Source organism: Chiloscyllium punctatum, chromosome 45 (assembly GCF_047496795.1).
Source record: "Chiloscyllium punctatum isolate Juve2018m chromosome 45, sChiPun1.3, whole genome shotgun sequence".
NCBI lineage: Eukaryota > Metazoa > Chordata > Chondrichthyes > Orectolobiformes > Hemiscylliidae > Chiloscyllium > Chiloscyllium punctatum.
The window spans coordinates 26,057,131-26,066,674 of record NC_092783.1 but is presented as its reverse complement, the minus strand read 5'-3'; positions in this window follow the sequence as shown (position 1 = coordinate 26,066,674).

The window sequence follows — 9,544 nt, the reverse complement described above, 5'->3', positions numbered from 1 at the left end:
AGCACGGCATCCTGTCCTGGTCGGGGGGGTGGGGAGAGAAGAGTCAAATGCAGGACTCAGTCCCAATCTATACCCAGGCTGAACGCGGAGATCGGTTTTGACATCAGGACATGTAACTGCTACAACGTGTTTACAGAGTGCGCTGTTGCATTCTTCAGGAAAGTGACTCAATTCTGTGAGTTTCAGCTCCAGTTAAAGTTGCTCCGAATTCCTTCCGGGCATAGTGTTTTTTTAAAAAATACAGCTTTTTTTCTCTCTCTCCCCCTGTTAAATTGCACCTTTTTGTTTTGCTTGTCGTTGGATATAGCCACGTCCTAATTGTGTAAAAGCGAGATTTAAAAGGCGGGACAGAAAGAGATGCATTCACTTTGTACTCACCCATGCGACGCTGCAGCCAGTGTTGCAAATGCAGCTTGCCTGGTCTATTGTTTCTGCTGCATCTTCTGCGCATTGTGGGGTGGAGCCCAACCAGGTCCCTCTGACACACGTGATTCCCCCACCCTTCCTCAACCAAATCGCCCATTAGCTCATTCACAGTCGATTAGCTCCCAAATCCAATCATGCATGTTATTTCTTCGACATACATGTTGACAGCAGCCATTGCTTGGGGAAAGAGAATGTCTCGTTCATTTTCCAGATCTCCTCCCTGTTTCTGGCAGGCACGTCATATCCTTGACCAAATTGCTGCGCACTTTGCAATTGTAACTTAGCAAACTCTATCACAGGATGGTTGCGGAATTGAAGTCAATTCGAGTCGTCCTGTCTGTGTGGGTTCTACAAGCTCTTCCATAGCTTAGTTCCCCCTAAGCCTTCACCTTTTTAATTCCTGAATGCCTTTATTGACCCTGCCTCCACAATATTCTCAAACAGCATTTTCCAGATCCTAGAACATAATAAGAATACAAGAAATAGAAGCAGGAGTAGACCAACAGGACTCCACTATTCAATAAGATCATGGCCGATCTTTTCATGGACTCTGCTCCACTAAGCTGCTAGCTCACCATAACCCTTTATGCCTTTATTGTTCAAAAATATATCTATCTTTGCCTTAAAAACATTCAATGAGTTGGCTTCAACTGTCTTAGTGGACAGTGAATTTCACAGATTCACAATTCTTTCAGTGAAGAAGTTCCTCCTCAGACTTAAATCTGCTCTCCCTTATCTAGAGGCTATGTCTCTTTGTTCGAAGTTCACCCACCAGTGAAAACAACCTTCCTGCTTCTATTCTTTTCCCCTCATAACTTTATATGTTTCTATATGATCAACCCTCATTCTTCTAAATTTCAATGAGCATAGACCCAATCTACTCAATCTTGCTTCATAAGCCAACCCGCTCAACTCTTGGATCAACCTACTGAACCTCCTCTGCACACCCTCACTTGCCTGTACATCATTTCTCAAATAAGGAGGCCAAAACTTTACACAGTACTCCAGGTGTGGCCTCACCAGCACCCTATACAGCTGCAACATAAGCTCCCTGTTTTTAAACACCATCCCTCTAGCAATGAAGGACAAAATTCCATTTGTCTTCTTCATCACTTGCTGCAACAGCAAACCAACTTTTTGTGGTTCATGCACAATGACACTCAGGTCCATCTGCGCAGCAGCATGCTGAAAATTTTCACCATTGAAATAATAGTACATTTTGCTATTATTCCTACCAAAATGGATAATCTCACATTTGCCAACATTATACTCCCATCGGCCAGACCCTTGCCCACTTACCGAACCTATCAATATCTCTTTGCAGACTTGCAGTCCTTTGCACACTTTGGTCTACCACTCATCTTAGTGTCATCTGCAAATTTTGGCACACTACATTTGGTCTACATCTATATAAATTGTAAACAATTGCAATCCCAACACTGATCCTTGACGCACACCACCAACCAGAAAAAACAACCACTCTTTGCTTTCTGTTAGTTAACCACTCACTGCGTGAAAAGTTTTTCTTCATGTCACCATTCTTCCTTTTGCCAATTCCCTTAAATCTGTGCCCTCTGGCTCTTAATTCTTACAATATGAACAGTTTGTCCCTATCTCATCTGACCCCACCCAATCCACTTCTATTAAATCTCCTCTGCAAGGAAAACAGTCCCAATCTCTCTGTACTGGATTAGTGGTGCTGGAAGAGCACGGCAGTTCAGGCAGCATCCAACGAGCAGCGAAATCGACGTTTCGGGCAAAAGCCCTTCATCAGGAATAAAGGCAGTGAGCCTGAAGCGTGGAGAGATAAGCTAGAGGAGGGTGGGGGTGGGGAGAGAGTAGCATAGAGTACAATGGGTGAGTGGGGGAGGAGATGAAGGTGATAGGTCAAGGAGGAGAGGGTGGAGTGGATAGGTGGAAAAGAAGATAGGCAAGTCGGACAAGTCCGGACAAGTCAAGGAGACAGTTACTGAGCTGGAAGTTTGAAACTAGGATGAGGTGGGGGAAGGGGAAATGAGGAAGCTGTTGAAGTCCACATTGATGCCCTGGGGTTGAAGTGTTCCGAGGCGGAAGATGAGGTGTTCTTCCTCCAGGCGTCTGGTGGTGAGGGAGCAGCGGTGAAGGAGGCCCAGGACCTCGGCAGAGTGGGAGGGGGAGTTGAAATTTGGGCCACGGGGCGGTTTGGTTGATTGGTGCGGGTGTCTCGGAGATGTTCCCTAAAGCGCTCTGCTAGGAGGCGCCCAGTCTCCCCAATGTAGAGGAGACCACATCGGGAGCAACGGATACAATAAATGATATTGGTGGATGTGCAGGTGAAACTTTGATGGATGTGGAAGGCTCCTTTAGGGCCTTGGATAGAGGTGAGGGAGGAGGTGTGGGCACAGGTTTTACAGTTCCTGCGGTGGCAGGGGAAAGTGCCAGAATGGGAGGGTGGGTCGTAGCGGGGGTGTGGACCTGACCAGGTAGTCACGGAGGGAACGGTCTTTGCGGAAGGCGGAAAGGGGTGGGGAGGGAAATATATCCCTGGTGGTGGGGTCTTTTTGGAGGTGGCGGAAATGTCGGTGGATGATTTGGTTGATGCGAAGGTTTGTAGGGTGGAAGGTGAGCACCAGGGGCGTTCTGTCCTTGTTACGGTTGGTGGGGTAGGGTCTGAGGGCGGAGGTGCGGGATGTGGACGAGATGCGTTGGAGGGCATCTTTAACCATGTGGGAAGGGAAATTGCGGTCTCTAAAGAAGGAGGCCATCTAGTATGTCCTATGGTGGAACTGGTCCTCCTGGGAGCAGATACGGTGGAGGCGGAGAAATTGGGAATACGGGATGGCATTTTTGCAAGAGATAGGGTGGGAAGAGGTGTAATCCAGGTAGCTATGGGAGTCAGTGAGACACCAGATGGCCTCCTTCTTTAGAGACCGCAATTTCCCTTCCCACGTGGTTAAAGATGCCACGTGGGAGTCCAGAAGAAAACTTTGGGGCTTAGCCATTCAGTGGTGATATCAGGGAGAACTTGTCTAATTTAGTGGAAGTTAGCCGCACTCACTATCTCCACCCCATCATAAAAAAGGTACTACCAAGGTCAGTCAAATGAAAGCTTCAAAATTCATATTAACCATTTGTTTGGAAAAGGATATTAAAAGTTACAGAGCCAAGGCAGAAAATTGGGATGATATGCAAATAAGTAATAACCTAATTAAAACAGAGAATGGAGGCGAGAACTGAACGCCCTCATCCTATTACCATGGTCACTGATAAACAAAGGTGGATGACGCTTGCCAGCCTTCAGTCTCAATTTATTCTTGGTTCCAGCCCACGGAAATCCAGATTTATTGAATAAAGATTCAGCATTCCCACTAGACACTAAATTCCTTCTGGCTTGTCTGTTGTCAATTGAATAATGGGAAAATCCAAGCCATCACATTTGGAAACAATGCTCCCTGCTGGAATGTACCCACTCTTTCAAATGCCCAGGACATGATGTTTTATATTTGCAATATTATTTTTGGCTGAGGTCAACTATAAACTCCAAACATTACATTTCATTCTTGTACCTTCTCCTTCAGGACAATCAGAATTAATATACAAAAAGTATAACTAATCTCCCCTATCATTACTTCCAGTTGTATTATTTATTTCATGAGTTGTGAGCATCATTGGTAAGACCAGCATGTGTTATCCATCTCTAATTACCCTTGAATTGAGTGGCTTGCTTCACCATTTCAGAAGGCAGTTAGGACTCAGCCAAATTGTATACCTGACCAGGTAAAGATGGCAAATTTCCTAAGGCATTAGTGAACCAGTTTTGTTTTTACAACACACAATGATAGTTTTACAACTAGATTTCAATTCAGATTTGTCAATTAAATTTAAACTCCTTGATCCGCCACAATGTGATTCACATTCATGTCTCCAGAACGTTAGCCTCGGCCTCAGGGTTACTTGTCCAATGACATTACCACGACACCACTGCCTTCCCTATAAACTGTGCAACCTTACTCTCTTCTGTCCATCCTCACAGCTACCACTGTTGAAGCTTTCGCCTGTGATCCATAATATTGCTATGACCAGGCAATTTCCCAGACTGCAAGCTACATAAGTATTCATTTCAAATATTCAACCAATGCCCATCAAATGCTATCCTTAACCAGAACTGATAGCCCAGCTATTGTAAGTTTTTTTTAACAAATCACCTTATATTTTATAGCTGGTGTTAACTTTGAAATTACTTGTAGAGTTACAAATTTATACCACTATACCACTACCCCCTCCCACCCCGTCCCTGTGACTAACCTCAGTCCCTGCATTCTACTCACTATTAACCCTCCCCCACAAACTGGTTGTAACTGCAGTGATCAAGTCATCAACTCATCACACAAGACCAATATACTGTATTGACAATATTGGAAATCTGAAATAACAAGAAAAAGTTGCAGAAATGCTCTGCAGGGATCAGGAAACTGAGTTTATATTTAGGTTGACGACCCTTCTCCGTTTAAATTTGATAATGGCCCTTCTGTATTCTCTCCAGCTTTCCACCTATGACAATGAAGAGCCATGACAGAGTAGACGTTGAGAAAATGGGAATTTAGTGACACAGTAAGGGAACTTTCAATTAAACCTGAAATGTGAAGGAATTTCTCCTCTCAATGGATGTAAATGTCTATAATTCTCTACCCCAGAGATTTGTGAAGGCTAGATCACTGAGTCATAGAGATGTACAGCATGGAAACAGACTGTTAGTCCAGTGTAGAAGGAATGCAGAGTGTAGAATGGAATGATTGGAAGCGGCAAAGTTGGGTTGACAGGCCCGGGAGCCAGTTAGACCTAACCATTCTCCTCATATCATAGGCCGATTAGATATCCTCAATTAATCTAATTCCATTTGCCTGCATTTGGTTTGTATTCCTATAAACCTTTTCTGTTCATGGACCAATCTAGGTGCCTTTTCAATGTTGTAATTGTACCAGCCTCCAATACTTCCTCTAGCAGCTCGTTCCATACACACACCACCCTCTGCAAGGAAAAGTTGTCCATTAAGTCCCTTATATATTTTTCCCCTCTCACCTTAAACTTATGCCCTCTAGTTTTGGACTGCCCTAGCCTGGGAAAAAAAGACCTTGACTATTCACCCTATCCATGCCTCTCATGAGATTATAAACCTCTATAAGATCACTTCTTAGCCTCCAACTCTCCATGGAAAATAGCACCAGCATATTCAACATCTCTATTTAAAGTAGAATGAGATAAGTGATTGATACATTGAGGAAGTGAGGACTGCAGATGCTGGCGATCAGAGCTGAAAATGTGTTGCTGGAAAAGCGCAGTAGGCCAGGCAGCATCCAAGGAGCAGGAGAATCGATGTTTCTTGCATAAGCCTCCTGAAGAAGGGCTTATGCCCGAAACATCGATTCTCCTGCTCCTTGGATGCTGCCTGGCCTACTGCACTTTTCCAGCCACACATTTTTCAGATATATTGAGGAGTCAAGGACTATGAGGTTCTGGCATGAAAGAAGAGTCGAGGCATGGGACAGATCACCATGATGTTGGAAAATGGTGAAGCATGCTCGAGAGACTGAACTCCTGCTCTTTTTTTTATGATCTAACACAAGTTCTTTCTTGTGGTTTTCTGTTCCCCACCTCTCATTTTAATTTGCTTAAATGGGTGGCCTTTTCCAGTTTAAAACAAAGTTTTGTTTTGCACATGTATGCACCATGCAGAGTTTCTGTGACCTGTATGTGAAAGTAAGGTTTTAAAATGGTTGATATGATTTGATTTATTATTTTCAGGTACCGGGATACAATACATTTTATGCACTATCCAGACAAATCATATCTTATATAGGTACTTCAAGGTAATAGCTGAAATTGTGTTGCTGGAAAAGCACAGCAGGTCAGGCAGCATTCAAGGAACAGGAGAATCGACGTTTCGGGGCATCAGCCCTTCTTCAGGAATGCCCGAAATGTCGATTCTCCTGCTCCTTGGATGCTGCCTGACCTGCTGTGCTTTTCCAGCAACACATTTTCAGCTCTGATCTCCGGCATCTGCAGTCCTCATTTTCTCCTTCAAGGTAATAGAACAGGATGTAAAATATGGTGTAACAGCAATAGGGAAGGTTCAGAGAAAGATCAATTCTAATACATGAGCGGTCCATAAGACTTAGGAGTGGAAGTAAGGCCATTCGGCCCATCAAGTCCACTCCGCCATTCAATCATGGCTGATGGGCATTTCAACTCGATTTACCCGCATTCTCCCCATGGCCCTTAATTCCTTGTGACATCAAGAATTTATCAATTTAAACATCTGATAATAGCAGGGAAAGAGCTGTGCTTGAACATGTTGGTATGTGTTTTCAAACTATGTAGCTTCCGCCCGATGGAAGAGTGTAGCTGGAATGGGAGGGTATTTAATTTTGGTGGCTGCTTTCCTGAGGGTGGAGCGCCTGGACTGAGAACTACCTCCGCCACCTAGAAAAGGGTCGATATTTTCTGATCAACCTCTCCAGCAATGTTATTACACGCCTGTATAACAGGTAGGACTTGAACCTGGGTTGTCTGCCTTAGAAGTCACTACATTAACACCGCACCACAATGTTCCCCAAAATCCACCAATTTCAAACTCCCCAAATTGCCAATCATGGAAAGGGAGGATTGTGTGTGAAGGGAGGAAATGGTGTATTATGGAGGGCAGATCTCTGTTGAAATTACCTCCCTGGAGTGTAGAAGGAATGCAAAGTGCAGAATGGAACAGCAAAGTTGGGTTGACAGACCAGGGCAGCCAGTTAGATCTAACCGTTCTCATCATATCATAGGCAAAAACAGTTTCAGCAAGACTTTGTGAAAGGGACCAGACGTGGTTGGCTAATTGACCAGGCAAAAGTGAGGACTGCAGATGCTGAAAACCAGAGTTTTAGATTAGAGTGGTGCTGGAAAAGCACAGCAGGTCAGGCAGCATCCGAGGAGCAGGAAAATCAACGTTTAGGGCAAAAGCCCTTCATCAGGAATGGAGGCAGGGAGCCTCCAGGGTGGAGAGATAAATGGGGGGAGTGGGGCTGGGGAGAGGGTAGCAAAGAGTACATTGACTGGCCAGTGGTTTGTAAGGCTGGGGCGAACATACACTTCCCTAACATTCCGGGAGAACCTACTGAAGCAATCAAATAAAATGCGAGAGTGGAACATTATAGATGGGTTCAGGACCATAGAGCATCTAAATCGTCTGCCACCCGTTGCAGTACTTGGGTAAAATACTCTGTGGCATCAATTCCTGTTTGTATCCGTCTCTCCCAGTTTCAGCTTGCAGAGCTGCCTTCCACAATACCCTCTGGTAAACCCTCTGTCCACGACACGGTCCGTTCCTTCCCTGCCTGTGTCCCCCATTCCCGATGTGGAACCCAAGCTCCCTTTCAGCGCTGCACCGATTTCCCTTCCACATGAGCTCTGCTGAACTGCCCACTTTAGGCTGGACCGGAAGATTATTCGCCGTCTCTCCTCTATCGTTGCTGCCCCTTAGTTCTTCAACAGTCTGACCCGTGAGCGTTGCAGAGCTGGTACAGGGAGCGTGAGGATGTGAGACTGACCTGCAGTACCTATAGTGACAATTAACCTGGGAGAGGTAATCAGACACGTGTTCGGTGAACGGGAGAACACACCAAGGTTTTACACGGTCGCTAACATTCAATCGGGAGACAGGGTAGTTTACCTTTGAATAGAGGAGGCCGAAGGGGTATCTTAACATGATGAGGGGCGTAGATAAGGCAACTAGAAGACCTGTCTTCTCCTAGCAGGGATCGGGGCACAGAGTTAGAGGGGCGTGAGAAAAATCTTTCTCACCCAAGCGGTGCCTGGAACTCACCGCCCAGCTTGATGTTGAGGTGGAAACCCTCAACTCATTTTAAAGGAATCTGGATCTGCTCAGAAACATTGGGAACATTGAAAGGTTACATAAGACATAGGAGCAGAAATTAGGCCATTCCGACCATCGAATCTGCTCCGCCATTCAATCATGGCTGATAAGTTTCTCATACTGGATTAGTGGTGCTGGAAGAGCACAGCAGTTCAGGCAGCATCCAACGAGCAGCTCTGCCTGAACTGCTGTGCTCTTCCAGCACCACTAATCCAGTATTTGATTTTCAGCATCTGCAGTCATTGTTTTTACCTTGATAAGTTTCTCAACCCTATTCTCCCGTTTTCTCCCAGTCACCTTTGATCCCCTTCACAATCAAGAACCTATCTCCATCTTAAATAGACTCAATGACCTGGCCTCCACAGCTTTCTGTGGCAGTGAATTCCATAGATTCACCACTCTCTGCCTGAAAGTGTTTCTCCTGATCTCAATTCCAAAAGGTCTTCCCTTAACTCTAAGGCTGTGCCCTGGGGTCCTAGTCTTTCCTATCAATGGAAACATCTTCCTAACATCTACTCTGTCCAGATCATTCAGTATCCTGTAAGTTTCAATTAGATCCCCGCATCCTTCTAAACTCTAACATTTACAGACTAGGAGCTGGAAGGTGAAATTAGAGTGGTCAGTTTCTTTTTGCTTTGGCTAGTGATGACAGCACATGCTTTTAAATCTTGCATCCACCATTTTCTCTGGCACTTCATTCCACACAGGAACCACACTCTGTGTAAAAAATTTGCCCTTCATGTCTTGAGGGACAATATTATGGATATTGCAATATTATGGATATTATGGTCATAGCAATATTATGGATCACAGATGAAAGCTTCACCAGTGGTAGCTGTGAGGGTGGACAGAAGAGAGTAAGGTTGGACAGTTTATAGGGAAGGCAGTAGCGTAGTGGTAATGTGTTAATCTAAAAATAAGATGTTTAAATCTTTCTCCTCTCACCAGAAAAATATGCCCCTTAGTTTTGAACTTCCCCACCCTGATCTGCTAATAGTTCTATTCACAAACTGTAAGATAAATAGAGATGTTTGGAATTTCAAGATTAAAAAGACACTCCGAAAAGTCACATCCAGAGAGAAAATATCAAAATTTCAACCATTTGATCAGAGCTGATTAGCTGCAGAGATTTCTTCCAAAAGGGCAAAGTGGAGGGCAGCAGAAAGTAGGGTTGACCTAAGTATATTTAGATGATGAAGGTTACAGTGGAGTTGTAGGTGTGTC